Source organism: Scyliorhinus canicula, chromosome 12, assembly GCF_902713615.1.
Source record: "Scyliorhinus canicula chromosome 12, sScyCan1.1, whole genome shotgun sequence".
In the NCBI taxonomy this organism is placed as follows: domain Eukaryota; kingdom Metazoa; phylum Chordata; class Chondrichthyes; order Carcharhiniformes; family Scyliorhinidae; genus Scyliorhinus; species Scyliorhinus canicula.
In genome coordinates, this window is record NC_052157.1 from 6,725,159 (window position 1) to 6,744,129 (window position 18,971).

At 51.3% G+C, this 18,971-nt stretch overlaps 1 pseudogene; it reads left to right on the top strand.

Moving 5' to 3' along the window:
- The first annotated feature begins 593 nt into the window (after positions 1–593).
- LOC119974822 lies at positions 594–17,667 on the top strand (annotated as a pseudogene).
- Positions 17,668–18,971: the final 1,304 nt, after the last annotated feature.

Consider the following 18,971-nt stretch of genomic DNA (forward strand, 5'->3'; position numbering starts at 1 on the left):
GCACTGGAGGAATTCTGTGGTTCGATGGATCGCTGGTGCAGATTGATGCTGATACAACAACCTACAACTTGGAGATCTGGCATTGACTTTTTGGAAGGGCAATGGGAAAGGTGAGGAGGAACAATATAGTGAGGGGGGATTGACACTATTCACTGTAGCAAAGAGCCAGAGTCCAGACAGCTGTGTTCAGTGCCAGGGCTTGAGCCATCTGCTCTGGGCTAGAGAGAAACTTGCTGAGGGAAGGGAAGCATCTCATTGTTGTGGTTCAGGTCGGTACCAACCACAGAGGTGGAATGAGGAAAGAGGTTCTGCATCGAGAGCTTGAGGGGTCAGGCACTAAATTAAACAACAGAAACTTCAAAGTTATCCGGTGGAATTCTCCATTCCTGAGATGGAGCAGGGTTCGTGGAGTTCCACAACAACAAAGCTGGTGCCACACCTGGACCGATTCAGCAACCGTCAAGGGGTTAGCACCGGCGCCACGTGGAACACAATTGAGAAAGGGGTGTGGGATTCGCGATTGACACTCAGGAGGCTGACAAGCTGCAGCCGCAGATACTTCACTCACCACACAGACCATCCCAGCCAACAGGATGGCAGCAAGACGCGCAGCACCACGCTTCACCGACACCGGGCTGGAGACCTTCCTGGACACGGCGGAGGAGAGGCAGACCACCCTGAATCCTGGTCAAGAAAGGAGGTTGCCAGCCACCGCTGTTTGCTATGCCTGGGCGCAGGTGGCAGAGGCCGTCAGTGCCACTAGTAATACCGTCCGGACCGACCAACAGTGCAGGAAGAAACAGCACAACCGCCTCAGGTTGGCTAAGGTGAGAAGGCAACTGTGCCTCTGGCACCGACCCCTGTCCCACACACCCGTGCCCCCCCCCCCCCCCCCCTACCCACCCACCGGGGCAGCGGCCAAACACCAACCCTGCACCACATGTTGGCACGCACACCAGCTGCCATGGCCGGGCTGCTTGCATCAGACTGTCTAACACTGCCCCCCCCCCCCAATAGAAGGCCACCCATAACCGCCGGGAGCGGGAGAAGACTGGAGAGTGACCGCAGAACCTGCGGCCCCTGTCTGTGGCCGAGCAGAGGGCCCTGGGCAGGTCCGGCATCCCAGAGGAAAGGGAGGTCGCCGGAGTGGAAGTTGGCTGTGGGTGAGGAAGGGAGACCCCGCTAAGTCGCGGTTCCCTGTGACACATGCCAACCACCCCCACCACCCTCACCCTCACACCCACCCTCACCCCCATCACCCTCACCCCCACCCCCACCACCCTCACCCTCACACCCACCCTCCCCACACTCACCCCACCACCCCCACCCCCACCACCCTCACCCTCACACCCACCCTCCCCACCCTCACCCCCACCACCCTCACCCCCACCACCCCCACCCCACCACCCTCACCCTCACACCCACCCTCCCCACCCTCACCCCACCACCCTCACCCCCACCACCCCCACCCCCACCACCCTCACCCTCACACCCACCCTCCCCACCCTCACCCCCACCACCCTCACCACCACCACCCCCACCACCCTCACCCTCACACCCACCCCCACCACTCTCACCCCCACCACCCTCACCCCCACCACCCTCACCCTCACACCCACCCTCCCCACCCTCACCCCACCACCCTCACCCCCACCACCCTCACTCCCACACCCACCCTCCCCACCCTCACCCCCACCACCCTCACCCTCACCCCCACCACCCTCACACCCGCCCCCACCACCCTCACCCCCACCACCCTCACCCCCACCACCCTCACCCCCACCAGCCTCACACCCACCCCACCACCCTCACACCCACCCCCACCACCCTCACACCCACCCCCACCACCCTCACACCCACCCCCACCACCCTCACCCCCACCCCCACCACCCCCACCCCACCACCCTCACACCCACCCCCACCACCCTCACACCCACCCCCCACCACCCTCACCCCCACCGCCCTCACCCTCACACCCACCCTCACACTCACCCTCACCCCCACCACCCTCACCCTCACCCCCACCACCCTCACCCCCACCCCCCACCACCCTCACCCCACCACACTCACCCTCACCCCCACCACCCTCACCCCCACCACCCTCACACCCACCCCCACCACCCTCACCCCCACCACCCTCACCCCCACCACCCTCACCCTCACACCCACCCTCCCCACCCTCACCCCCACCACCCTCACCCCCACCACCACCACCCTCACACCCACCCCCACCACCCTCACCCCCACCACCCTCACCCCCACCACCCTCACCCCCACCAGCCTCACACCCACCCCACCACCCTCAACCCCACCACCCTCACACCCACCCCCACCACCCTCACACCCACCCCCACCACCCTCACCCCCACCCCCACCACCCCCACCCCACCACCCTCACACCCACCCCCACCACCCTCACACCCACCCCCACCACCCTCACCCTCACACCCACCCTCACACTCACCCTCACCCCCACCACCCTCATCCTCACCCCCACCACCCTCACCCCCACCCCCACCACCCTCACACCCACCCTCACCCCCACCACCCTCACCCCACCACCCTCACCCCCACCACCCTCACCCCCACCACCCTCACACTCACCCCCACCACCCTCACCCCCACCACACTCACCCCCACCACCCTCACACTCACCCCCACCACCCTCACACTTACCCCCACCACCCTCACCCCCACCACCCTCACCCCCACCACCCTCACACTCACCCTCAACCCCACCACCCTCACCACCCTCACCCCCACCACGCTAACCCCCACCACCCTCACCCCCACCACCCTCACACCCACCCCCACCACCCTCACACCCACCCCCACCACCCTCACCACACTCACCCCCACCCCCACCACCCCCACCACCCTCACACTTAACCCCACCACCCTCACCCCCACCACCCTCACCCCCACCACCCTCACACTCACCCCCACCACCCTCACCCCCACCACCCTCACACTTACCCCCACCACCCCCACCCCCACCACCCTCACCCCCACCACCCTCACACTCACCCTCAACCCCACCACCCTCACCACCCTCACCCCCACCACGCTCACCCCCACCACCCTCACCCCCACCACCCTCACACCCACACCCACCACCCTCACCCCCACCACCCTCACACTTACCCCCACCACCCTCACCCCCACCACCCTCACACTCACCCTCAACCCCACCACCCTCACCACCCTCACCCCCACCACCCTCACCCCCACCACCCTCACCCCCACCACCCTCACACCCACCCCCACCACCCTCACCCCCACCACCCTCACACTCACCCCCACCACCCTCACCCCCACCACCCTCACACCCCACCACCCTCACCCCCACCACCCTCACACCCCACCACCCTCACCACCCTCACCCCCACCACCCTCACCCCCACCACCCTCACCCCCACCACCCTCACACCCCACCACCCTCACCCCCACCACCCTCACCCCCACCACCCTCACCCCCACCCCCACCACCCTCACCCCCACCACCCTCACCCCCACCACCCTCACACCCACCCCCACCACCCTCACCCCCACCACCCTCACACCCACCACCCTCACACCCACCCCCACCACCCCCACCCCCACCACCCTCACCCCCACCACCCTCATCCCCACCACCCTCACCCCCACCACCCTCACACCCACCCCCACCACCCTCACCCCCACCACCCTCACAGAGCTGACCACACAGAAACGGAAAGCTGGCACGAAAATCGAATTTGAACACAAGCACAAACTGCCAGGACTCCCTGATGGCTCAGCACACAGCCCAATGTGGGACTGACCGTCGGAGACCTGGATGCTGTTGTGTTGTTTAATTTGGAATAACACAAGCTGCCACTTGATGCAGCTTTGAGTAAAAGATGCTCCAGACTTTGAAGTGAGTTCAATGTGTTTCATTGAACTATTAGCACAGTTCTCAATGAGATCGACTCTCTGCTAATCTAAATGTAGTAACTCAGTCTGACTGAACCAGCCTTGCTCTAAGCCACGTGCTGGGGTGTGATGCTGAGGATATGCCCTGTCTCACTCTGTAGATGTTGGTCTGCGTAAAGAGGCGGGGTGTGAGTGCTTCATCCCTTTTATAGTGAGATACCACCCCTGAGTGTCCTGACTGCTCATTGGTCGTGTCCTATTCTATCTGTTCATTAGCTGCATGTTTGCATATCATGACAGATGCTTCCAGGTGATTTTAGGCAGGGTGATAGTGCGGGCGAAGAAACTAACCTGAGAAACTGTGAGCCTTCAAACAGAGAAAATATGCGAGCTGGAGGCTGAGGTTGGAGATTAAAGGAAAGGTCAGATAGTGGAAATTGGATATCTGCTATTCTTGTTGCTCAGTATACTCTGCTGTTAAATGGCGCACACAGAATTGCATTAACTTTATAACACAAACACAGACCAATGGGCTCCCCTAACCTCTTCCCAGCTTACCCCATCTTAAATCAGCAGTTTATATTTAATGCCTTTTGCATACCCGTGTTTATCCAACATCTCCTATCAACACCATTCGCCTCGACCACTCCCTGTGTTCGTGAGCTCTACATTTCTCACTAATCTCTGGGTTAAAACGGTCCTCCCGAATTCCCTATTGGATTTATCAATAACTTAATTATACTGAGGGCTTCACGGTGGCTTAGTGGTTAGCACTGCTGCCTCATGGCGCCAAGGATCCGGGTTCGATCCCGGCCCCGGGTCACTGTCCGTGTGGAGTTTGCACATTCTCCCCGTGTCAGCGTGGGTCTCACCCTTGCAACCCCAAAAAGATGTGCAGGGTAGGTGGATTGGCCATGCTAAATTGGCCCTTAATTGGAAAAAAGAATACGATTCTCGAAATTTTTTTTTTTTTTAGTTAATTATATTTACAGCCTTTCGTTTTGGACTTTAGGGACGGCGCACCCTAAGCACCAACAAAAATCAGCGCCTTTAGGAGAGGAAAGTTGAGTAAATTTAAAAATAAGATTTTTAAAAATGTACATTCAGGAAGTACTTGTTAATTGATCAATGAAGGTGCAGGAGTACAATGTGGACCACTTGAGTGGAACACTGCCCTGTGTTCAGTAGACATCAACTTTAAATGGCCTCTGTGTCCGAGATTCATTGCCTGTGACGAACAAAGAATCTATTTTTGAGGAAAGAGAGCGATGTAAGCCTTTTCAATTGTATCCTCTCAGCTGCCTCCAAACCTCTCACAACAATTCTGGAATGTTTACCAATAGCTGTCGAATTATCTGTTATCATCATGTGAATTCAGTCGAGTGTAATATGAGGTGAGAAATGATGATTGTTGACATTGGTGAACAAACAGTTCATGAGTTTGCAAGACTCTGTGGAAAGTCGAAACCTCTAACCACGAGAGGAATGTTGTAAGAAATGTATTTTGTAAGCATTATCGGAATTAACTTCCAGGCAATCAACTCCATTATGTAGGATCCGCAGCACATGAATATTTGTCTCTATCTATAATATATGTAAAGCCATGCATGCATGCACGTCCTGTCGGCTTTTTTTTCCCATTATAAATTCCTTTGCCATATTTAGAATGTAAATAGCCCATGTAAACATGTCAGACTGTAATTATATCCATCCACCGATTTCAATAATGAATCAAAGTTGTTCTTCAAGACTCTGCAATAACAGGGTGTATACGTGGGTATGTATGGGTGTATATGTGGGTATATGTGCATGCGGGTATATGTGTATGCGGGTACATATGCAGATGTATATGTGTTCAGAGTGTAGCCCAACATGTAAATAGAGCATCACAGAGTGCCAAGACTGTATGTTCTCCCCGTGTCTGCGTGGGTTTCCTCCGGGTGCTCTGGTTTCCTCCCACAAGTCCCAAAAGACCTGTTTGTTAGGTAATTTGGGCATTCTGAATTCCCCCTCTGTGTACCCGAACAGGCGCCGGAGTGAGGCATATATGGCTATTGTATGTGAGTATATATGGGTGTTTGTGTGTGGGTATATGTGGGTATTGTATGTGAGTATATATACGGGCATTGTATGTGTGGGTATGTATGGGTAGTGCGTGTGGGTATATATAATAATTACCTTTATTAGTGTCACAAGTAGGCTTACATTAACGCTGCAATGAAGTTACTGTGAAAATCCCCTAGTCGCCACACTCCGGCACCTGTTCGGGTACACAGAGAGAGAATTCAGAATGTCCAAATTACCTAACAAACAGGTCTTTCGGGGCTTGTGAATGAAATGAAAATCGCTTATTGTCACAAGTAGGCTTCAATAAAGTTACTGTGAAAAGCCCCTAGTCGCCACATTCCGGCGCCTGTCCGGGGAGGCTGGTACGGGAATCGAACCGTGCTGCTGGCCTGCTTGGTCTGTTTTCAAAGCCAGTGATTTAGCCCAGTGAGCTAAACCAGCCCCTATTGTTCTGTTACTGTGGGAGGAAACCGGAGCACCCGGAGGAAACCCACGCAGGCACGGGGAGAACATACAGTCTTGGCACTCTGTGATGGTCTATTTGCATGTTGGGCTACACTCTGAACACAACAGTTACTATTGCAGCAGATAATGTTTCAAGATCTTGAGACTTGGCGCTGGATTTTCCTGTCCCCAACCAGGAGGGAATGGTGGCAGAAATGACAAAAAGAAAATAGCATGGGCGATCTGTTGGTTGACCTGTTGCCTCTGTTCCCAAATGTGAGTTTCCCAAGGTCAAGGGGAAAACAGGGAAGGGAGGGCCAGTTGGATTGGAAAGTGGATTCCCTGCCTCATTAACTGATTGATTTGATTTGATTTATTGTCACATGTACAGTGAAAAATATTTTCCTGCGGTCGAGGGAACGTACACAGGACGTACATAGTAGACACAAGAATAATCAACAGAGAACATTGACAAATGGTGCATCGACAAACAGTGATTGGTTACAGTGCGGAACAAGGGGCCAAACAAAGCAAATACATGAGCAAGAGCAGCATAGGGCATCGTGAATAGTGTTCTTACAGGGAACAGATCAGTCCGAGGGGGATTTGTTGAGGAGTCTTGTAGCTGTGGGGAAGAAGCTGTTCCTATGTCTGGGTGTGCGAGTCTTCAGACTTCTGTACCTTCTGCCCGATGGAAGGGTCTGGAAGAAGGCAATGCCTGGGTGGGAGGGGTATCTGATAATGCTGTCTGCCTTCCTGAGGTAATTGGGCATGTTAAGGTCAATCAGTGAGCTCATTAAGAGCTCGCCCTATGACTTCCCGAGATTTTCATGAGGGCAGGAATTCCACGCGGAGCTCTGTGAAGCCGAGCAGTGATAGTCTTTCGGGAAGGGATCGCAACCTGTTTGAAATGACGTGCTTTGAGAAGTGATTTAAAGGCAAGAAAGATTTACGTTTATATTTTACCTTTCACAACCTCGTGACATCCAATGGGGCGCCAATGAAATACTGTCGAAGCGCAGACACTGTTGTAACGCAGAAGAGATGGCAGCCATTTTACGCACAGCAAGATCCCACAAACAGCGATGCGATGATGATCAGATAATTCGTTACACTGATGTTGAATGAAGGCTAAATATTGGCCTCTGAACGCTGGGGAAAACTCACCTGCTTTCCCTCACAGTGAGACCACGGGAACCCAAACCTCCACCCGAGAGGCAGAAGTGTCTCAGTTCAAAGTCACTCAGAACCGCAGAAAAATACAGTGCGGATCTATCCCCCTCATCATCTTATAAACCTCTATTAAATCACCTCTCATCCTTCTTCACTCCAATGAGAAGAGCCCTAGCTCCCTCAACCTTTCCTCATAAGACCTACCCTCCAATCCAGGCAGCATCTTGGTAAATCTCCTTTGCACCCTTTCCGATGCTTCCACATCCTTCCTGTAGTGAGGTGACCAGAACTGCACACAATACTCTAAATGTGGTCTCACCGGGGGTCCTGTACAGTTGCAGCATAACCCCGCGGTTCTTAAACTCAAGTCCCCTGTTAATAAACGCTAACACACTATCGGCCTTCTTCACGACTCTATCCACTTGAGTGGCAACCTTCAGAGATCTGTGGACATGAACCCCAAGAGCTCTCTGTTCCTCCACATTCCTCAGAACCCTGCCATTGAGCCTGTAATCCGCATTCAAATTAAGTGGGATTCAGTGAAGCACAGTGTGCAAACAAACAGTGGGGTATTAAACATCTTGGAGTTGATGGAGGATAATTAATACGAATGAAAATTGATATAAACTTTGCCCAATAATGGTTTCTTTGATGGGGTACTGTGGTGGTTGTCAATGTTGTGGAACCATTATAACCAGGGCAGGAGAGAACAGAATATAATGGACCAAAATATAATATATAATATGGTTATCTATACCCGCACATACTCATAATTTTGAGTTAATGGTTATGTATATCAGCACTTCAGATAAACCCAGTGTGCAATTTACATATGCAATGCCTGACAGATTTATATTTTTAAGAGCACAGCTCTCTGCAGTCCCAGGAACACACTTGCAGCATCGTAATGTTGCAGTGTAATTAACAGCAGTGATTGTTTGCAGTGTCTGCAAGCACATTTTAATAATGTTTACTTTATTATCAAAGGACAAAATTAACCCAGGAATTTATTTACATACCAGAGTAAGGATTGTAACAGCTTGCTAATTGCCTGTTAGGTGATTAATAATCCTACAGCAGATGCTAATGAATTGGGCATGTTATTTCTTCCGAGGTGTACTTGTCGCAAGCGTGTGCTCGGCAATTTAATTAGTGTGATAATTATGTACTTGTTGCTAATGCATACAAGCAAATACCAACAAACGTTAAAAGATTAAAGTGAATTATATCACGAAGAACTAATCACCTTTAAGTGTTTTTAAAGCAGTTTGTTTTTGGTGTTTGGAGAGATCAGGTTGTTCCACGACTGTGATTTATAGCACAATTGGGTTGGAATTGTAAACGTGAGGAATAATGCTTTTATACAATGCCTTATTGCATCTCTCACACCTCCCAAAGCACTCACATAAACTGGATTATTTTGAAGTGCACTCAGTGTTATGAAGCTGTCTTTATATAATTGTACCTCATGACACCATCAGAGAAAATCAGAGTACTTCACACTCAATGACTTACGCGCAGTCAATGTGAGGTAGACATTCAACATCTGGCAATTTTCCACAGAGAAGTTTTAGAATTTACAGTGCAGAAGGAGGCCATTTGGCCCATCGACTCTGCACCCGGCCCTTGGAAAGAACACCCTACACCTATTTGGAAAGTCCACACCTCCACCCTATCTCCGCAACCTTCACCTAAACCTTTTGGACACTAAGGGGCAATTTAGCACGGCCAATCCACCTAGCCTGCACATCTTTGGACTGTGGGAGGAAACCGGAGCACCCGGAGGAAACCCACGCAGAAATGAGGGGAAAGTGCAAACTCTACTCAGACAGTGACCCAAGCCGGGAATTGAACTTGGGACCCTGGAGCTGTGCAGCAACAGTGCTAACCAAACTGATCCATCAGAACTCTGTCCCACAAAGAAACAGTAGATGTTAGTTCAGTTAATAAGACTACAAGACGAAGGAGCAGAAGTAGGCCATTCGGCCCATTGAGTCTGCTCGACTATTCAATGAGATTGGGACAGATCTTATATGTGTTATGGGCCATGGTTTAGAGAACTCCAAAGTGTATCATGGAGTTCATCTGACCCACAACTTTAATAGATTGTGGTATGGGGAGCACACGGCTCACTCTACAGGTGTGGTACAGCAGAAATGGAAAAGTATTTTTGAAAGCAAAACAATGTTTATTTTGTGAACTCAAGTTAACCTTTTTAAAACATACAGTGAACATCTTAGCAACCATTAATTCAGATACAACCCCCAAAGAATACAACACTAAGTAATCCTTTAAGCTTCCCTTTTAACATCGATATGACTTAAAACACCTTTTACCAGAAACACATCAGGTTAAAGTCACTACTGTTATTAGTTTTAAATCACCAGGATCGATTTATAGTCTTTAGATTACAGAGAGAGATTCATACACCCTCTGGCTGTGACTGCAGCTACCCAGCTCTGAAAACGAAACTTAAACGCACCCTGCAGCAAACATCCTAAAACAAAAGTAAAAAGCTGACAGACAGCCCAGCTCTGCCCACCCTCTGACATCACTACAGTAATAAACACCCATTTCTTAAAGGTACTCTCAATACAGATATTTATATGCACACCCATTTATAAACACTCATTTCTTAAAGGTACTCTCACATGACATATGTTAATCCTCAGCTCCACTTTCCCTCCTTATCCTCATAACCCTTGATTCCTTTACTGATTAAAAATCTGTCTCGATTATCTGAAAATGAAATGAAAATCGCTTATTGTCACAAGTTGGCTTCAAGTGAAGTTACTGTGAAAAGCTGTTAGACACCACATTCCTGCGCCTGTTCAGGGAGGCTGGTACGGGAATTGAACCTGCTGGCCTGCCTTGGTCTGCTTTAAAAGCCAGCTATTTAGCCCTGCACTAAACCAGCCCCTCGTATCTCATATAAAGCTCACATTGTGAAAAAGGAGAGAGTGGAATGACAAAGGCTTGTGGATTCCATCTTGGAGGCCCACCACCAATATCCCTTTGCCTGGATGCCAGAATTACTAATGCATAGAAAAAACATGCAACTTCAATTTGAAATGATCTCCGCGAATTAAACGGTGCATCAGTTATGGCTTTCTAGGGGCATCTTCTATGAACTGGGGAGAAGGCATCAACTCAACAAGCAGGCAGCCTCTGGAGAAGTCCCTCTGTACAACCTCATTCTATCTTCGGATCCTGCCCCTATGAATAGAAATGGATGGAGAACCTAGGGTCTGTGCTTACTGATGAGGTTTGGAGGGAAGCCCTATACAGGGTGAACTCCACTTCATCCTGTGCCAGACTGAGTTTGGTTCAGTTGAAAGTGCTACGTAGAACGCATTGGACAAAGGCAAGGATGAGTGGATTCTTTCGAGACGTGGAGGACGTGTGACTGCTGTTCACTTACACTGGCTAACCACACGCATGCGTTTTGACCTTGGCCTAAGCTTGCTGGGTACCGGGTCTCCTTATTTGACCCAATATCCAAAATGTTTGCAGATAACCCTAGAACCCCCTGGTTGCAATATTTCGGTTTCGGACACCCCGGGCGGTATTCTCCGCCGGTATGATTCTCCGTTTAACCGGCGCCCGGGGGTTTCCCCACGGCACGGAGCTGCCCCACAATGGGAAACCCCATTGAGCAGCCGGTGTAACGGAGAATCCCGCCAGCGGGTCGAGGCTGAAAAGTGGCGCGGCGGGGCGGAGAATCCCCCGTCTCTCTATTTGGGAGTGAGGACGGATGTTCCTGCCTTCGCTTCCTTAGTAACCAGGAGGAAAATGTTACTCAACTGGAGATCTTCCTCACTGCCCAAGGCATCCACAGGGGTGGGATATATGGGGCTGGATTCTATGTTTTGGAGACTAGTCCCCACGCCGGCGTGAAAATGGTGGTCTTTTACGCCAGGAAAGCTGCTGCAAAACGGCCACCGATTGGTTAGGTGGATTGGCCATGCTAAATTGCCCGTAGTGTCCTAATGAAAGTAAGGTCAAGGGGGGGTTGTTGGGTTACGGGTATAGGGTGGATACGTGGGTTTGAGTAGGGTGATCATGGCTCGGCACAACATTGAGGGCCGAAGGGCCTGTTCTGTGCTGTACTGTTCTATGTTCTATGATTCTCCGTTCTGCTGGGGGCTAGCAGGGAGGCAGTGTAGAGCTTGCAGCTCTAGCTGCCAATAAGGCCCTGAGCACTTCCGGTTCAGAGGTCACGTATGCGCACGGCGGCAGCCTGCAGCGGGCGCGCCGTGTTTCATGGCAGACGCAGCCTGCTGACCTGGACTGCTAAAGTAGTGCCCCCTTCGGCCGCTCGGGCGCCCCGGACAACCCTCCCACACTGCCACCAGCCCCGAATGAAGCCCCCCATTGCCCGCAGATTGGCCCTCCCCCGACTACAGCGGCCCCGAACTGAGTCCGCAGCCACCACGGGAGGTACCCCAACGGATGACACCATGGAGAGTCCCACGCCGTCAGGAACCAGGCCTGTCGGGGACGGAGCACCGTGGGGCAGACCCCAGGCGATGGCCTGAGGCCATGGCTGATCGGTGCTGTGTACTCCCAGAGTACTCCGTCTTTCAGGGGGTGGAGATTACAAAAACCAGCGCTGCTCTCGGTATGGCTGTCAAGACGGATTCTCTGCCCCATCGCTGAATGCGATTTCAGCATTGGGGAGCGGACAATCCAGCCCTTGATATCGGTCTTGCATCTGGAAAAAGGTCAAGTGAACAATCAGAGGCTCGGTGGTGGTGGTGGTGGGGGGGGGGGGGGGGGGGGGGGGGCTCTACTGAAGATGGCAGCCATTAATTTCTTTCTTTAAGGATCTGGACATGTTAGAGGGTTGAGGGAGTTAGTGGGGGGGGGGGGGGCGGGTTTAGTTTAGAAATAAAGGCTCCTTGTTCCATTGCACACATTAATTGCCTTCCTACTTTTGATTTGTTCCTATTTATTGTTTATGAAATTTATATGATGTGTATATCTTTGTCTGGACATATATTAATGTTTATGAATTCAATAAAATATTTATTTTTAAAAATCTCAGAGAGAATGCGCGTAATTCAACAGGAGAAAAAAGAGTCCCGTTTTGGGCACGAATAACGGGGTGTTCCCTGGCGTCCGCAGCTCCAGAAATGACCCTGTGATAAAATGGGGCTTTGTTTATTTTGGGCCTTGGCAATGATCGCCCCACCAATGCCGCACTTACCTTTGAAAATGCCCCCCCCCCCGATTTCTCAATCCCATCAGCTACCCTCACCACGGCATCCGGACCCCCCCCCAATTTACCTCTCAGAGGGTCCATGAGCTCCCCCCTTCACCCACCTCTTATGGGCAGGGCCTGATCCCTGGCACAGGCAACCTGGCACCCAGGCACCTTGGCACTGCCAGCCTGGCACCCTGCCACTGCCTCTGCCAGCCTGGCCGTGCCACCCAGGCACCCTGGCAGTGCCCAGGTCACACTGCCAGCGTGCCAGGATGGTAGTTCCAAGGTGCCCGGGTGCCAGCGGGAGTGCCAAGCTACTACCCTGCCCAGAGCCCAACCACCCGGGGACCTCCGATGGCCTGGGAGTCACCCCCAGGTACCATTTGTGTGCACCAGTGCTAAATGGCGCCATGGCGAAGGCTCCCAGGCGCGGGTGTTTTCTCCCAGGCCTTGGAAAAATCCGCCGCAGGCATATTTAAATCAGCCGAACGGCTCATTTACATATGCTACTCTGGATCTCGTCCAGTGAGGGCGTGATTCCAATGTCTCACAAGATCTCATTAGATCTCGCGGGGCATTCTGAGCATCGCAAATTTCATTAGGGGCCTCTCGCGGGATTTGTCGGCCTTGTCGCGTTACTGAGTCGGGTACAACGAGGCCGATCGATTGCCCCTAATGTCTCAGAGGAATGGGGTGGGGTTAGGGGGAATGGTAATACAGGACAAGACATGGGGAGGATTGAAGGAGCAGGACCTGTGAACACAGTCAATCTGATAGGATTTTAGGGATTTACGATGGTGATAACGTACCTACGTAATTCACTCTGAAAACGTCAAAATCAGTGTGATTGAAGCAAAAAAGTGACAGATTGCAATTACATCTCTGAGTTGCCATGCAAAACACGTCCAATTTCTTGGCATCATTTGGGTGTGTGCCAACCACGCAAAGTATTTCTCTGTTCGCCAAATAGATTTTTTTAAACTCGCCCTAAAGCAACTGATGTTAGAGAAGTTTGAGGCAGTGGTGTTGTGGTATTGTCACTGGACAGAGATCCAGGGTAATTGTCTGGAGATCCAGGTTCGAATCCCACCAGGGCAAATGGTAGAATCTAAACTCAATAAAACATCTGGAATTAAGTGCCTGACGATGATCATGAAACCATTGTCGATTGACGCAAAGTTTCAACTGGTTTAATGTCCCAATGCCCTTGAGGGAAGGAAATCTGATGTCCTTATCTGCCCTGATATACTTGCAACTGCAGACCTATAGTAAGGTGGATGACTCTTAAATAGCCTCAACCGCCACAAAGAAATGAAACAGGACAGACCACCTGGCATTGACCCAGGTACCGGAAACTACAACGGCAAACCCAGCCCTGCCGTCTCTGTCATGTCCTCCTTACTAACATCTGGGGGCTTGTGCCAAAATTGGAAAAACAGACTAGGTTCCCTCACCAGAGCCTGACATGGCCATACTCACAGAATCATACCTTACAGGTAATGTCTTGACACCACCATCACTATTCCTGTAACTGGCAGGACAGGCCCAGCAGAGGTGATGGCACAGTGGCATATGGTTGGGATAGAGATGCCCTAGGAATCCTCAACATTGACTCTGAATCCCATGGCACCAGGTCAAACATAGGCAAGGAAACCTCGTGCTGGTTACCACGTACCGGCCACCATCAGCTGATGAATCAGTACTCCTCCAAGTTGAACACCACTTGGAGGAAGCACTGAGGGTGGCAAGGGCGCAGAATGTACTCTGAATAATAATGTGGCTCGGTGGTACCAACACAGACCGAGCTGGCTGGGTTCTAAAGGACATCGCTGCTAGACTGGGACTGCAGCAGGTGGTGAGGGAACCAATAAGAGGGAAAAACATACTTGACCTCATCCTCATCAACCTGCCTGCTGCAGATACATCTGTCCATGACAGTATCGGTAGAAGTGACCACCGCACAGTCCTTGTGGAGACAAAGTCCCGTCTTCACATTGAGGGTAGCCATCGTGTTGTGTGACATTACCACCGTGCTAAATGGGATAGACTTTAAACAAATCTAACAAGTCCAGACAGGGCATCCAGGACAAGCTGTGGGCCATCAGCAGCAGCATAATTGGACTCAACCACAATCTGCAACCTCGTAGCCTGGTATATTCCCCACGCTACCATTACCACCAAGCCAGGGAATCAACCTGGTTCAATAACAAGTGCAGGAGTGCGTGCCAGGAGCAACCTAACAACGAGGGTGTCAATCTGGTCAAGCTACAACACAGGACTACTTGCATACCAAACAACATAAGTAGAATGCGATAGAGCTGAGCAACCCCACAACCAATGGATCAGATCCATGTTCAGCAATCCTGCCGCATCCAGCTGTGAATGGTGATGGACAATGAAACAACTACTGGAGGAGGAATCTGCACAAACTCTCTGAAAGAGCACCCTATCTAGGCCCACACCCCCTACCGATCCCCATGACCCAGTGACCCACCTAACCTTTTGGGCACTAAGGGGAAATTTAGCATGGCCAATCCACCTAACCTGCACATCTTTGGACTGTGGGAGGAAACCGGAGCACCCGGAGGAAACCCACGCAGACACGGGGAGAGCGTGCAAACTCCACGCTGACAGTCGCCCGAGGCTGGAATCGAACCCGGGCCCCTGGTGCTGTGAGGCAGCAGTGCTAACCACTGTGCCGTCATGCCGCCCCTTGGAAATATTGGAAACTTGGAAACATATCGCCATTTCTTCACTGTCGCTGGGCCAAAATCCCGGAATTCATTCCCAAATAGCACCTCTGGGACTGCAGCAGTTCAAGAAAGCAGCTCATCACCACCTTCACAAGGGCAATTAGGGATGGGCAATAAATGCTGGTCTAGCCAGCGATGCCTATATCCCGTAAAATGAATTTTAAAAACCTTAATTAGGGGCAATGGAACCAATTAAATAAATATAGTCCTTTGGTGAAGCTAAGGTGGTACAAAAAAAGAGGCAGAAGACTGTGAGTAATGGGACAACTATTTGAAAGGTTAGTGCAGACGGTATGTGTCGAATGGCCTTCATCATGTGCCATGTCACTGATTGATTTTACCAGAGAGGTTTGTTGGCAGGTTGGCAAGTGGGCATGACTCGATGAGGCTGGGTTGATGGGAGAAAAGCCATGAACAATTAACGCAGCAAAACAATTAACAAATTGATATTTATTGTGTTTATTCACTGTACAATCCCCTCTTGCATCGTCTAATTAATGATTGTTTGTAATACCGAGCCAATCACTAAGCTTATCAGTTGACTGGACCGTATTTGTACCTTACTGACTGGGGAGAGGTCCCATTTTCTAACTTTGTTGTTGAAAAATTATCATAGAATTTACAGTGCAGAAGGAGGCCATTCGGCCCATCGAGTCTGCACCGGCTCCTGAAATGAGCACCCTACCCAAGATCAACACCTCCACCCTATCCCCATAACCCAGTAACCCCCACCCAACACTAAGGGCAATTTTGGACACTAAGGGCAATTTAGCATGGCCAATCCACCTAACCTGCACATCTTTGGACTGTGGGAGGAAACCGGAGCACCCGGAGGAAACCCACGCAGACACGGGGAGGATGTGCAGACTCCGCACAGACAGTGACCCAAGCCGGCATCGAACCTGGGACCCTGGAGCTGTGAAGCAATTGTGCTAACCACTATGCTACCGTGCTGAGTCAAAGATGTAATGGTGATAAAGGCAGGAAGAGGGGTTGGAAGTTGGGACAATGTAAGAAGTGGACACTGAATTAAAGTGGCTCAGTGATTGCATTCTCGAGTCCAACTCAGAGACGTAACCCGTGTTGTTACTGCAGTGTAGGGCTGAGGAAGTGCTGCACTGTCGGAGGTGCTGGGTGGGATTCTCCGGTCTCCGACTCCGAAATCGCGTTGGGCGATCGACCGGAGAATCCCCATTTGTGACGAAATGGGGGGCGACGCTGTTTTGGGGTGCTCTGCGCCCTCCAAAGTGGCGTACTCGAGGAGTACGGCGCACGCTGTATGGATGGCCTCAGTATGTTACCTGAGGCCCCCTCCCCGATGCTCCGCCCCCGACGGCCGAGTTCTCGATGGCGTGGGTCACTCATGCTGTAATTTGCCGGCAACTCGGCGTGGCGGCTGCGGACTCAGTCCAGCGCCGTCACAGTCGGGGAAGGGCCGATCCGCGGGCAGGGGGGACATTGGCGGGGGCTGGGGGCACTGTTGGGGTGTGGTCCAGGGGTCATGAGCCTGGCCCGAAGGGGGAGCACTATTTGGCCAAGTCCCCGCCGTGAGCATGCGCGGCCACGGGCCTGGCAATTATCCGGCAATTATCCCACGCCGGCGCCAGGACGCAGGCTGAAACTCGGAGAATCCAGCTCGTAGTCTTTCAAATGCAACATTTAAACCTTGCCTGGGATGGAAAAGGTCCCACGGCACTCTTTGGAAGAAGAGCAGGGAAATCCCGATCAATATTTATCCCTCAGCCGATGTGACTGAGACACATTAACTGGCTACCATCATGTTTCTGTTTGTGGATGACCGCTGAATGCAAATTGCTTGGCCTATTTCCTACATTAAAGCAGTGACTACACTTTGAATGCACTGCCTTGACTGTAAAGTGCATTGAATTGCCCTGGGGTCTTGAAAAGCAGACGCCTCAGTATCATCCACAATGAAAATAAAAGCTACATAAATGCACGTTATTTATTACTGAGTAATATTAATACAAAAAAAAAACCTGAGGATGTATGAAAGACAGCTGAAGGTGAAGGTTTGTTTAAGCGCCTTCCATCCATCCCCCCCCCCCCCCCCCCCCCCCCCCGCCACCGTGTTCCTTGAGCAGCACAGCAGGTTACTCATGCTCTGTTTAATCTGTCACCATGACTCAATCAACCCTGGCTACTGCTGCCAGCCACCTTCCTCATGTGTTGTGTTGCACAATATGTTGGCAGGAGTATGACACTCTGCCCCCCCTTCCTGCCAAGTTGCCTGAAGCAGTCTTTACAACGCAGACCAACTGATGATAAGCAAATCTCCAGGAGCTTTGTGAAATGTCATGTCATAGGAAGTTATACCATCAGGCATTGATCAATTGTGACAGAAACTTGACATTTAACTCATGCGATTAAGCCCCAAAAAAGGTTTTCAACACTGGAGTCCTTAAGTGACGCTGCAGCAGTGAAGGAGATGTGGTTCTCCTGAGTTAACTGGCGCAGTTTTATCAATTTTGCAGTTTGCTTGCAGTTGGGAGACCTCAGCTGAGGCCACAGACACGGAGAAGACAGTGAGTTTCCTCAAGCGCAGTGAGGCAGAGTACGTTCGAGAATGGACACGGCCATGTTGTAGCTTGATCTCTGTCCCACTTTCCCACGCTACATCGCAGGTTCATAACTTACCATTAAGTTCGCCTCACTGCCCAGTTCTGTCACCTCTTTGGTGTAGATTTACTTAAACGTCTCCCACCATTTGGTGATCCAGGATGTGAAGCAATCCCAGTGATCAAACGACACTCTGCCCTACATCTTAACAACAATAAGAAGTCTTACAACACTAGGTTAAAGTCCAACAGGGTTGTTTCGAATCACTAGCTTTCGGAGCGCAGCTCCTTCCTCAGGTGAAGGAGCTGCGCTCCGAAAGCTAGTGATTCGAAACAAACCTGTCGGACTTTAACCTGGTGCTGTAAGACTTCTTACTGTGCCCACCCCAGTCCAACGCCGGCATCTCCACATCTTAACAACAATGTCACAGAAGGCTTACAACCTCCAAACATCAAGTGAACCTGTGTATTGAGGCCACATGTCCAATGACAGTCATTTGTCATTTATTAATCAGGATCAATCACATCTGGATTTCCAATTGACCACATGTGTCAAGTGTTATTGGGCAATGCTGTCTTAGACGCAATAGTAAGAAGTCTTACAACACCAGGTTAAAGTCCAACAGGTTTGTTTCAAACACGAGCTTTCGGAGCACTGCTCCGAAAGCTCGTGTTTGAAACAAACCTGTTGGACTTTAACCTGGTGTTGTAAGACTTCTTACTGTGCTCACCCCAGTCCAACGCCGGCACCTCCACATCATTAGACGGAATAGCTCGCAATGCAAAATTGGCCCTAATTGGCACTGGTTTCCAAAGAGCAAAATTATCTAATAATTCAATTGGTCAGCATGAGGAGTG